Raw genomic sequence first — 14,357 nt, forward strand, 5'->3', positions numbered from 1 at the left:
TTTTCTTACTTCTCAGTGAACTGCAGCTCCCCATTGGTGCATAAATAATGAAAACAAACAGAAAGGTAACATTCAAACCAAAATGATAGGCTGCCTTATTTCTATAGTTGCTAACCGTCTCACTGATTGTTTTCTGTTTGGCAACTGCTGCTCCTCCCGGAAGGTGTAACCCGCTCTGTTCACCCTATGGGCTCAATCCACTCCCCTACCCTGCCCCCAAATCCTGCCTGTTCCCCACAACCTGTACTTTAATACATTCCCTGACTCCTCCCCACCACACATCTCTCCAATCACAATACAGCTAAGCCAAACTCCACCCACCTGTATATCTACATCACACCAAACATCCATCCCTTCTACAATGCTCTACATAACATCTCTCCCTATAACCCCATTTGCCCTACTAATCTCTCTATTCTCTTACCTATCTCATACTTTTCCCAACCTTTGTCATAACTCTCACACACACTCCGCTACATATTACTATCAACCTCACTTCCCATCCTACTCATCCATCTCACATGAACTCTTTACCTCTAACCCAGTCTATTTCTTCAAACCAAAACTGCTCCCAAACCAACCCCCTGTACTCCCCTCTTAAATGTGGTACTAAAAAAATCACTACTCTCACACAACCCAAGCTACCCTTGCCCAACACACTGCCTCAATCTACTACTCCACCACATCTATCTCTCACTAGTCGGCGACATCCACCCCAACCCCGGAACCATCTCTAACATCAATCTCACCAAACCCTCCACTCAACCCACAAACTCAAAGTCCATTTGCCTTACAACACTTAATGCACAAAGCCTAAAAACCAAAATCCCTAACCTCCATGCCTGGCTCTCCCATAACCACCCTGACATTACCGTTGTTTCTAAAACCTGGCGGAAAACCTATATAAAAGATAGTGAAATCCTACCACCAGGCTTCTAAATCATTTTTAATGACAGACCCCACAAAAAAGGAGGTGGAGTAGCAATAATCTACCCCACCTTCCATACCATAACTCCCTACTCCAATAAAATACCAACCTTTTCCAATGCTGAAATTATAATAGGTTTACTAAAAATAAACAACCACAAGTTCATATGTATCACTGCCCTCTATATTCCCCATGGTGATAATATCAAAACTCTTGAAAACATCCTGTCCTGGTTCTCCTCCAATATAAAAAATGAAACCTATATACTCTGTGATACCAACATCAACTGGAATACTATTAACTCTGAAGCCCCGTCCCACACAATCAACCTGTAAAACTTCTCCCAACTAATACAATCTCCAACCAGACCAAATAAAGATGGTACCTCTGGTACCATCATTGACTGGATCCTAACAACTCACCCAAACCTTATCACCAAATCTGGAACATTACCTGATCCTCTCAGCGATAACCTACCAGCCTTCACTGACCTTCTCCCATCTCCACTGGATAAACAACACCACTGCATCCAAACCTGCAACCTCTCTTCGTTCAGCCATCTAACTTTCTCCATATGCTTAAGGCAGACTGATTGGTCCCCTCTAAAAACCCTTCCTCTAGATGATACCATTTCCTACTTTAACCACTCATTCCTAACCCTTCTCAATCAGCAAGCCCCCCCCCCTCAAACCAAACGCATCAAAACCAATCCCTGGCCATGGTTATCAAAAGATACTAAACCAGCCTTGCAGCAAACGGACAAAAAAATGGAAACAATATCAAAAACATAAAAACCCTAACATCCTCCTAGAATAAAAGCAACTACGAAACTCCACAAAAAAACTAATAATTAAAGACCACAAAACCCACTACTCCAAACTCCAGTCCTTGCACTCAACAAATGCCCAAAAATTCTGGTACTCCATCTCATCCATGCTGCATCCTGGCAACAAAGAATACCCATGCCCAGACCCCAACCTCTCCAACCTTGAAACAACCAGCCAGTTCAACTCATTCTTTATAGACTGCATAGCTAAACTATCAGCCTCCTTCCCCACCCCCCTCCTCCACCACCACCCCCTCCTGCCCCAACCACCACCCCAATCATCAACCTTCCTCCACATCCTTCTGCCTCAAGCCCATCCCCATAAGCATTATAAAAAGACTTCTCCTCAAACTCAAACCCTGTCACAATGCACCTGACAACCTTCCACCCACCTTCCTCAAACAATCTGCAAACAGCATTCCCTATCCCATCTCTATTCTTATAAATAGATCCATGCAAGAATCATACCTCCCTTCGATCTGGTACCATGCTTACATCATCCCCCTCCACAAAGGTGGTAAAAATACTGATACCACAAACTTCAGGCCTATTGTCATCCTTTCCCATCTTTCTAAAATACTAGAGAAAACAATACAAGCACAACTCATGGCACACCTAACACTAAACAGTCTTCTCTCCCCTACCCAACATGGCTTCCACCCTGGCCACAGCACCATGACTGCCCTTCTTTCCTTTCTTGAAACCATAAACCTCGAACATGACTCAGGCAAGTTCATATCCACACTATTCCTAGATCTGTCAAATGCCTTTGACACCATCACACACACCCTACTTATATCACAAATCTCCACCCTACACCTCTCTCCCACCACCATCGCCTGGTTTTCCAGCTACTTGTCCAACTGCCAACAAGCTGTCCAATAGAAAACTTCAACCTCCCCCTTCCTTCTCAACAATCATCTGCTCAGCCTTCTCCCCCTCTGAGCTCCTAGCAAAATCCCAGCTAGCCTTCTCCAAAACAAAAACCTGGATGCAGTCTAACCATCTGGCACTAAATGCAAATAAAACTAAACTAAACTAATGGTTTTCCCCAGCCAAAAACTCCTTTGACAAATCCACATTCACCATACAAAGTCAAAACAACACCCTCCTTGAAATTATTCCTAACATCAAGCTTCTTGGCATCATTATTGATGAAGTACTAAAATGTGACACCCACATCTACTCCACAATCAAGAAAATCCACCAAAGGTTAGGCCTCCTGTACAGGCACAACCACTTCCTAAGCACCTCTACCCATCAAACTCTTGCATCCACATTCCTACTCCCCTCCCTTATGTATGGTGCCCCTCTTTTCACCAATATCCATCTTGGCCTTCAGTCCAAACTTGAATCCTGCTACCACAAGATCTCCAAATTTGCAACCAATTCAAAAAAACTCATCCTACCACTGTCAGTCCCTCCTCACCCTCAACTGGCTTGAACTACCCAACTACCTCAGTTGCCTACAACTCACCATTGCCCACAAGTTCATCTTTAAACCTGCCAACTGCCCAGCTGTCGCTACTTCATTAAAACCTTACATTCCCAACTGCTCACTCAGATCCAAAAACCAAAATCTCCTTCAGGTCCACAAACCTGCATGACCTCCTGGCCATCTACTGCTGTCCCACTCCTTAGCTAAACAGTGGAACTCTCTCCCCACACACCTACGCAACTTACCTAACCATACAAATTTCAAATCTCAGCTACTCTCTCATCTTTCTTCCAAACTGGAATGCCCTTGCCACGCTCCAACTTAAACCCCCCCATTCCACCTTGTACTGACTCATACAACTAGCTCTACTATTACTTCATCCCACTCAAAACAATCCTTCCCCTACTAAAAACTAATTTTGTCTCTGATGTCTATTGCACTATACTCTCCAATCTCAAATATACTATTACCCTCTCCATGCATAATATTTTCCTAACCTACTAATGGCTAGTAGCTATATATTTTGAAATGTTAAACCTTGCAATTGAGTTTATAACAAAAATATTCACTTTATGTAAATGTTGAAATATCTGTACTGAATTATGTATTTTCATTTTTGTAACATTGTGACAAGCCAATTGCAAATATCATGGAGCTTATCTGTAAATGTTTAATTAGTTGTATGAACTATGCCCTTTTGTAACATGTAAAATGTAACTTGCAATTATTGTGGAACTTTTCTCCCCTGGCCTCCACTGAAAATGGGCTCTTCTTGGCCCAGTGGACTTTCCCTGTCATCAAACATAGATAAATAAATAAATAATGAGTGGGGGGCTAAATGCTAGAATTTGTAGTTCTGCACATGTCTAAAGATGGCTGCCTATAGATGCCTTTGGTTTGAATATACCAGTTATTTTACTAATTATAATTTAGGCTTGTCTTCACTGAATCTTTTGTGTGCTTTTGTTTTTGGGGGTCATGTTGCTGGATTGGTTTGACCAATGTCCCCAAGGATGGACTTAGTGGAGTGTATCTAATTTGTTCTTTAAACTCACTGATGGGAGTCAGAGATTCCAAGAATATCAGATTACCTGAAAATAGAGGCCATTACTTTGCAATTGTGGGTGTTTGTTGAGCCACTTAAAATATTTTTATTCAATTTGCCACAACTATTAATTTGATTGTCAATTGGTACAGTGTTTGAAAGTCAGAAAGTATTAGAGAATATTAGAGAGCATTGTTTTCAATTCCTATTGTCTATAAACCTATATGGTGTGTTCCTTGGTGAAGTTTTGACTAAATATGGGCCTTTATATTTTAAAAGCACTGGAATATGTGTTGTCATTGGTGACCAGATTTGTTCCTACAGCTGCTCTACTGAGTGCAGCCCATTTATATATGTAACAACTTTAAAGGTGCTGTTTTTGAAGTATGTTACATTGTTGTTGTCACTCATCCAGTCAGGATAAAATAGATGAGCCTTTCTGGGTTCTGTTCAAGCAACATTATTATGTACAAACACATCAGGATTGAGGTTTAATAATTTTAACTTAGCTAGTTAGTTTATAGTTTATCTATCACAGTCATACATGTTCACTCTCTGGATGCTCTCTCAAAATGGCACTGAAGCTAGCATGTGCTTGCGATTTATATACACGTGCTGTCCTTGAAATACTTTTTAAAGGTACAACACATACACACTATTCTAAGGTTGTGTTGTTATGTAACATTATGATATTATGGTGCAGACTACTCCATGTTCATAATGATTTTAGACTTTTATTTGACTGTCAGATAGAATTATTGTTTCCTTGGACTATGGAACTTTTATGAAAATGTAATTATATGTGATTTATTATTCTATTATGTTAATGAATATGTTTAATGTATTTGTGGTTTAATAACAATCCAATTTTGTAATAAGCTTGTCAGACTATTGAATTTGTTTTTCATCTATTTTGCTTCATCTTTTAAGAGCTATGGTTTAAGCTCACTAATAAAACTGAAGTTAAAGTTGAATTGGTAGTTTACAGTTAAATCTATTGCTGACATAATAGTGCAGCATAATGAGGTTCTGTACACCTTTGTATGCTGCCCTTCAGATAAGACACCAAACAGAGGCACCATCTGCTTGAGTTGGTGGTAGTTCAAGTGGAAGTAAAAGATTCCATGGCACCTACCAAAAAGAATAAGGGTCTTTTATTTAACAAATCTTAAATATTTACAATATAAACTGAATAAATAAAACAATATTTATATTACTTACAATATTATACACAGATTATTTACACTGACCTCATATTCACTTTTTTACATTCAAAATAGATTTATATCTAACCCCCATTCTACTTTCCAAAACCACATTTTTTTAACATTTCTGATAAATTCCATTTAACATTATACAAAATTTATTTCACTCTTTTGTTCCAAACTATCCATATAACATTAGCAACATATTTGTATTAACCTTTTCAATAAAAACTTTATCCTTATAAAAAAATATTCAATTATATGCATATTAATGTTTTTGTATCCCTTAATTTCATTTAAATAATGATTCTCATCTAACTTAGTCCATAATGTATCGATTACTTTACATTTTCAAAAAAAACATTCAGTAGTTTCATATTTATGATAATATTTATATATTCTTTAACTTTTTATGGCATGTTTGCTTTGACTGGTAATTTCCTTATCACCAGTCTCCATAAAAATCATGACAGTTTACTCTCTTTTTAAAATCTATCATTTCTTGCTTGTATAACTCTGATGTTCTCTTCCTCCAATTCTTTCCATGATGTACATCAAATATTTCACCATTACTTTTTTATACCACTTTTTTCATCTTTTAAATCTTCTACACTTATTTTCTACATTACAATTTTCTCTTGATATGCTTTCATTTCTTCATTCATATACTCATTTACAACTTTTCATCATATCCCATTTTTATATTTGTTTTCCAATAACCGACATTAATTACCATTTTCCTTTAACCATTTAAGTGTTTACATAGATGTAACAAAACTGTAAATACTACTGGATGTATGTCCTAAACCACCATCCTCTTTTGCTACATACAACACACATCTCTTTACAGGATTAAGATGAGATCTACATATAAAGGAGAATATAGAATTAATTGTATATTTTTCAATTGATAGTGGCATAATAAACATATTAGCTATATATGAAATATTTCCTAATACAACAGAGTTAACTAAATAAACATTTTTCTTAAAAGAAAGTTTAAAAGACCTCCAAAAAGAACACATATTATTTGATTTTTATAACGTTTTTCCCTTGCAGTAATATATGTTTTCCAAATGTAATACTTTCAATACCTTTAATCCTACCCTCATGCCCTAAACCTTTACTTTTTGCTATGTTTGAACACATAACAATTGCATCTAAACACAAATTAAACTTGCTTATAACTTCTTCCATTCCATTCAAATGCTTACTAACTAGAATTATATTATCTGCATATGATAACATTATTTGCATATCATTAGCTTCCTTTGTTCTATATCTAACATTACCATCTACTGAATTAATATCACTAGTTATTGCATTCATAACTAGTGAAAATATAATGTCACTAAAAAGACATCCTTGCCTTATACTACTTTTAAAACTAATTTCTTTACTCAGCCATCCATTAATCAAAATTTTAGTTTTGTCTGTGTGCATGCTGTAACACACACATTTCTTGTTTTTGTACTTAAATTATAAGCTTTGAATATATCCCATAGTATACTGTGATGAATAGTGTCAAAAGCTTTGCTTACCTCTTCTATCATAAGTCTTTTCTTGTCCATTTAGTATGTTGTCTACAATTTCTCTAAAAATCAATATTTTTGACATCCTTCTTCTATTAACACTATCTAATGAAACTAATAGAATATTAAGTTTTGATTCCATTCTTTTCTGCAGTATTTTCATAAAGATTTTATAATTAATATTATACAAAACAATAGGCCTCTAATTTCTTATATCTTTTCTCTCAACTTCCTTCCATGCAAATTTAAAACTTCCACTATATAATTCATTATATTTAAATCCTTCATTAAACCACTCAGTTAATACTCCTATGAATCACATGTTTTGACTTACTGTCATGTTCTTATATATTTGATATTCTAACTATCCAGACCCACTGCTGTATGTATACTTACTTGTCTTAATACTATATCCAGTTTTTTTATTTTTTTTTTTTCAAATATAGATTTTCTTGCTCAAAGAAAGTTTTTATTTTCCATTATATCATTTGTTCTTTAAAAATATCTTTAAATAAATATTTTATGTATTCTACAACAATACACATTATATCTCTTTGGTTTTTCTGTATTCCTTTTTTGTCTGTTAATTTTCTCATACTATCTTCCGTAACTATTTTATTTAAATAAGGATTTATCTCTTATTTTTTTACCTTGTAGGAAAAATATTTGTTTATACCACAGATTTTTTTCTTGATTCATTGCATATAACTCTTGTTATTTCTTAAAATATTCATTTTCATTCCTTTCTAAATTTTTATGAAGTTCTTCACTAAACCCTCTACAACTTTTTTCACTTCCTTTCTCTTTTTAACTTGCCATCCTATAGAATTTTTATATTTCTTTTTCAAAGACATCCTCCATTCAGACCAAATTTTATAGAACTGTCACATACTTATTGATCTTCCCATAATTCTATTTTTCTTTTTCCATCCTCACTACCCACTCTACTTCAATAATTCTTTTTAGACCTTTTACTATGTTAACATTATTAACTTTGACTCTGAATTCTATCCAGATAGCTTTATGGACAGAAAAACCTGTATCTAATGTACCATCATTTTTTATTTCACATCCTTCTGAAAGCAAAAAAAAAAAGTCTGTGTTCTATATATTTTTATACTATATGTCTATGAATTGTTCTTCCATATTCTTAACTTCCCACATCTCATAATTTCTATAACTTTTTTTTACATCATTCCCTGTCTTTTTGTTTCTCGAGTTACCATTGAAGTCTCCTACTATAATAACTTCCATATTAATAGCAATGTAATTCAATATTATGGCAAACATATCTTCTCTTTCTTTACTAGTTACAAATGCATTTAATGCAATTATTATATAGACTTTATCTCTCCATCTAACATCAATAACCACAATCCTACCCATTAAAATTGTAATATTAACCACCTTAACCGTCTTTTTCAGAAGTATTCCTGTTCCTGAACATAAATCTTGCCCTAAATTCCAGTATATCCCATTACATCATAGAGATTCTGGTTGAAATCTTTCTTCTTTCATTAAAACATTTGTTTCCTGTAGCATAATGATATCACTATAACCTTTTTACACCAGTCTATAATAGCTAGTCTTCTAACTATGCTTTTAAAATGGTAAGCAATCAATGCTAATATCCTGCAATTAGCATTATTTCTATTTAGGAAAATGTTCTAAGAAAAGAGAATAAAATAAAATCCTTCTTTTTCTTTGTGTTTAATCCAGTCATTTTTTCTCTCTTTCTCATTCTTTTACCTCTGTAATTTTCCTTTTTTCCCATATATTCCAGATATCTTCTTCATCATTAACTTCAGTACCTTATTCTATATTTAATTCTTATTTTTTATGTGTCATACTTTATCATAATTTTTTGACTGTTTCTTCTATATTTTTTATATTCTTATATATATATTATATATATATATATATATATTTATATATATTATATATTTTTTTCTACATGATCTTGTCCCTTTTCTTCTTCATTTACAAATACCATAACCCCTTGAATGTGTTCAGACACAGTAGCTTCATGTGTTTCTACTGTCCCTTCTTTACAATCCATCCACATATGATCTACCTTATTGCATTTATAACCTTTAACTCACATTTTTTAATCATGACCTATCTCATCACATATAAAACATTTCCTTTTTGTATGGTCAGTTAAATGATCTGATTTTCCACAGTAGAAACAAATGTTGGGTTGACTATTTAACAACACCTTTTTGACCATCTATATTTATAATACTAGGGATGCGAATGATTTTATCACTTTCCATTTTTAGTAAAGCATTACAATCCAAACCCCCAGTCCATAATTTTCTGTTGTCAAAAACTTTAGAAATAGTCAAAGAATATCACCTATCGATCATAAATGAAAAAGTTTTTAATGTATTCCAAGCGTAGACAAAATAAACAAATACAAATTAATTAGATTAATTAATTAATCTACTTAATTTGTATTTGTTTATTTTGTCTATGCTTGGAATACATTAAAAACTTTTTCATTTATGATTGATGGGTGATATTCTTTAACTATTACTGGAATTTTGGCGGAGGACAACCTTTATAGTGCTGGTCAGTGGAATTTTCAATTTTTTGGTTGCCTTTGAGGAGTTGAGGAGTGGTTTTTTGTGTTAAAAACTTTAGAAATGTCTAATACATCTTTACATATGCTATTTAAATTTGTTTTCAAAATCTCTTTTTCAATTCTCTGAAAAAAGCTTTAACTACATTAGCATTCCACAATTACAGTCTTTCTTATTTTCATACTGATAAATCAGTAGATAGTGTTTAGTCGACCAACAAAAATAAAAACAATACAAATAAATGCCAAAGAATAATGGAGTCCACCAGGAAGAGTACAACAAACTAGAATAAAATCCACTCTACTTTAATATACAAACACAAATGATTTAGCGCTTTCATCCACAAGAATGTGGACTTCATCAGAATACAATCAATATCTGAATAAACATTTATATACTCCTATTTTTGGTGCCAAAACATACTAATTAATAAAATCATTACTCAGTTTAAAGTGAACAAACATTTACATCTTCTCTTCCAGTATCCTCTGTTACAATATTAATATCAACAGTTATAATACAGTTTGACATACAAGTGTATTCCTTTTTTCTGTCCAACAGGACCCACTGTTGGTACATTCTTAACGCAACCAGCTTTACAAATACATTTTCAACACAAGCACCTGTACAAATCAGTTTGATATACAAATGAAGTATAATTCTTTACAAAACTCCAGCTAGCTGTGCTGACATATGTTACACATCCTCTGCCCTATTTCTCCTGGCATAGCTGGCAATACCTCACATTGTCACATCTCTCCCCTGATTAAAGACTCAAGCTGGTTTTTCAATTTTAGTGTTCAGCTTCTTCTGATTTCTCCATTTGTTGCATTGCAACTGACTTTTCTGTATTCAGTTTCATCCTGTGTGCGTTCAGTTTTGTATTCCATTGCCCTATGCTTTGCTGAAGTTCTTGTTAAGAGTCTGCCTGTAATGCCACATTGTCTGCATACAGCAGCTTTGTTGATCTGCCTCCTTTAACCTGTTTCTTAATATAGCCTATCACAAGTATGTACATCAATGGACTCATAGCTGAACCGTGATGCACCTCATCTCCTACTGAGAGCCCCTCTAGAAGTCCAAATACTGTTCATATTTGCATCATTTGGGTCCTTGAACATAGTCTGCACTAATTCTACCAATTTTCTTTGACTTTGCACCATCACAGGACTGCCCAAATCAACTTTACTGGGACCTTGACATTTGCTTTCTCCAAGTTTGAGAATACCCAGTTGGACTGTTTCATTATGTTTGGCGTCTTCTCAACCATCTATCTCACTTACAAGCATTGGGTCTGTTGTGATGTACCCTGATCTGAAACTGAACTGCTCATCTCCCATCTTACATTCTACTACTCTATGCATTTATTTGTCAATCACTGTCTCCAGAACTTTCATGTAGTGTGACAGGAGTTTGATGCTGCTATACTGCCCATAACTGTGAATGTCTCCTTTGTACTTGTACACTTGCACTAGAATGGTTATTTTCCAGTCATCTGGAATACGCCTTTCTCTCCATAATGTTATGAGTACCTATTGGAGCTATTTCTTCCATCACTCACAACTCATCCGACATTTTTATCATATCTGCCGTGACTTCATCTGAGCCTGCTGTTTTCCCTGACTTCATTTTTCCTTAGTATTTTTCCTACTTCTTTAAGGGTGGGCTGTTCTTCCTCTTTCATCGTAGGCTGTGTCTGGAGCAGTACTTTTTGTGGGGTTTTCTTCATTCAGAAGCTGCTGGAAGTACTCCTTCCATCTGCATTTAATGTCCTTTAAACTGGTGAGTAGGATGTTGCTGGCATCCCTTACAAAGCGTGTCAGATGACTTTCTTCTTTATCTCTCTCTGTCTTTGCTTTACAACCTGACAGAGTTTCTTTATACCATCTGCCACTTGCTGGTAGAGTACCTCTGATGCCTTGTTCTTTGCTATTGTAACTGCTCTCTTAGCCTCTTTGTTAGTCAGCAAATATTCATTAGTCAACATGAGGACATCATCTAAAGCCAATTCTAATACCACTGAGTTCTAACCCTAACACTGCACCCAGTCTGTGATTCATCTTCCCCTAGTTAAAGGATACTGCACACCACAGTTGACGCTCCCCTAATGGTCACAATCTAGAGTCTGTGCTGTTGCTCACAGGTCCTTCTTTGGTGAGATTTGAGGTTGAACACCCAGCATGTTTTGGGGAAGTAGGAGGAACCCCACAGAGACACAGGAAGATGCAAACTCCACACAGACATTAGCCAGAGGTCAGGATCAAACCTTGCACCTTGTGCATGGTAACCAAGGACATTAACTATCTTGGCAAATCTGTCTTTTTGCTTAAACATTAGTATGGTAGTAATAACCGGAGCAGTAACTCCAAAAGAGAGGAGCCAACAGTTAATATTACCATTTTAAAATGCATAACATTCGACTGATGGGTTCATAGGTAATTACTAGGCTGATGACCCCAGAGCCTTTTTAAGCCTAGCCATGCTTCCCAAAGGTGAGAATCAAACCCTGTACATTGTGTCTGTAAAGTAAACACCTTGACCATTAAGCCAACCCACAATAAATGAATTATCAGCCACAGCCATTTAAAATAAAATAACAAAAGTATTTAATTGAAATAAATACAACTAAGCATTGAACATGACAACATCAAATACACCAGCAACTATAAATCTGCACAAAGAAAATACAAAATAAAGGTGTTTAAACAGACATGAGGTGTGCAAAAATGCTGGCTAACAGATAATATGAATCTATTACTAGCAGTAGCTAAGAATATACATTGCATTTCTATGTACCTCTGGTTTGTAAGTCCACTCAGCAGGTGCACAATTCCCCAGGCAAAAAAAATTTTTTTCAGCTTGATATCTTTTTCAGGTATTATAGTTCTCTGTACACAGTCCAGAAGTAAGGCATAAATGACTATCAGTAGCTTTTTCTCTATTTGAAGGAGTCCAAGGCAGTCCTTCCTCTTTGGGTATAAATGTGGATTATGCTTTTCCAATTCACAGAGTCTTTTATCTTCATTTTAAGAAATACAGTAAATGCATGCATATTTCAGAAGCAGATTTAGCTTCAGTTTCAGGCTATAGTGCCTGAAAAGAGGTTTGCACAGCATTCAATAGATGTATGCCGACTCATCAGAAGATGAAGCATGGATCATATCAGGCATACTAGTCAGCCTGATATCATGGAACTAATGGTCACACAGCTGAACTTTGATGATCAACACCTTTTGCAAGAGTATCAAAGTGATTCATACCTGGACCATTGAATTATGGGTGTTACACTTCATGACCAGAGAAGGATGAAAATCCAAACACATGACCCAAGATGGCTGAAATCCCCAGACCAGATGTATAGCTGAGCACAAAACCAGACCAGCCCCAGAAAGATGAAGGAAAGAAATTAGAGTTCATGAGAGACAGCTAGATGAATGCCCAGGAAAGAGAGACTGCATCTTCAGGCACTTCCAATATGGGATAGCTGGAGTTGCATGTAGAGGGTTCTGATAAAAGGCCTTTCATGACCTACCTTGACACATAGCCCAAATAAACTGCAAGAGCACAATTCTGAACACCACAGAGATATTGAAAATTTGTAATGATGTTATTCAAAGCATAGCAAAGACCCTAATGATATACAGAGACACTATCTTAAGTGCTGCAGATTACCCCCAGATATATTACATTTATGAGGGAACTGCACATACAAATTTTAGGTAACTGGTGATTTAGATGAGTCCTGTTTTGTAAAATGGGAACTTCAACAAAATTGCCCCTTTCCCCTGATTTGGAGGCAATTTTATTTAGTAAAGGGATACAGGAGGTGAAACTAATTATGTTTTGTGAACAGGACACTTGAAGACAATTGTCCCTTTTCTTGAGTTTGTGTGTCATTGGAGACAATCATATTTAACAGAGGGGCACAAGGGGTGAAATTTCCTGCATGGGAGTTAGGAGGCTTGCCCTCACTTTACTCAGGGTAATATTTTAACACTTTTTCTTCCCCAGTTTCATAGCACTGTTCTCCTGACTCATTGTGAGTTGTTTAAATCAACCATATCCTAAATTTTCAATCAACCATGTCAGGGTAATGTTATAAATGAGCACTGATCTAAATAATGATACTTTATTTTTCAGAGTCTCTGAAATTATTCATCAGACTATAACTAGTTTCACTACAAATAAGATAAATGCCTGCTATTGATTTATTCTTGAAGTTTCACACAGAGGATTAAAACTATGACATGTGACCGTACCTTTATTCTTTATTTCTGGGTTTATGTTCCTCATTCTTCATTTACTATCTGTGTGATTCTAAGCATTTTGTTTAACCAAGCAGGCATACTTACTTATTTAGTTTACTCAATTTACCAAACTAATAAGAAAAAAAAACTCTGTATCTGCATATATTTTGTTGTGTACACATATTCATATGAATGCGCCTTTTCAACTAAGCTGCAAATAGGGCAAGGTGTAAAGTAAAGGTTCTGGTTCTACATATGTAATGTGCCTGGAACAAAAGGATGACAGGAACCTTCTTCAATTACTGTTTGCATAACAAACTGTCAGTAGCAGTGTATAGGCCAGTGAAGAAGTACAGGAAGTGCAGATCTATAGCTCAGCAAAAAAGCTTTTCTGGTTAACAAGTTATGTCAAAGTCAGCTTGGTACCGGACAGATAATGCTCCGATTACACTACTAGTGGTCTGGACTCAGGAAAAAGCCTAAGCCTCTCAAAGAGCTAGCTGGAGTTGAAAATAAATGAGTACTGAAAACCCTTCTTTCCTTTCTTGGGT

The sequence above is a fragment of the Protopterus annectens genome, chromosome 3.part0, assembly GCF_019279795.1.
Source record: "Protopterus annectens isolate FY-2018-M chromosome 3.part0, PAN1.0, whole genome shotgun sequence".
Classification (NCBI taxonomy): Eukaryota; Metazoa; Chordata; order Ceratodontiformes; family Protopteridae; genus Protopterus; species Protopterus annectens.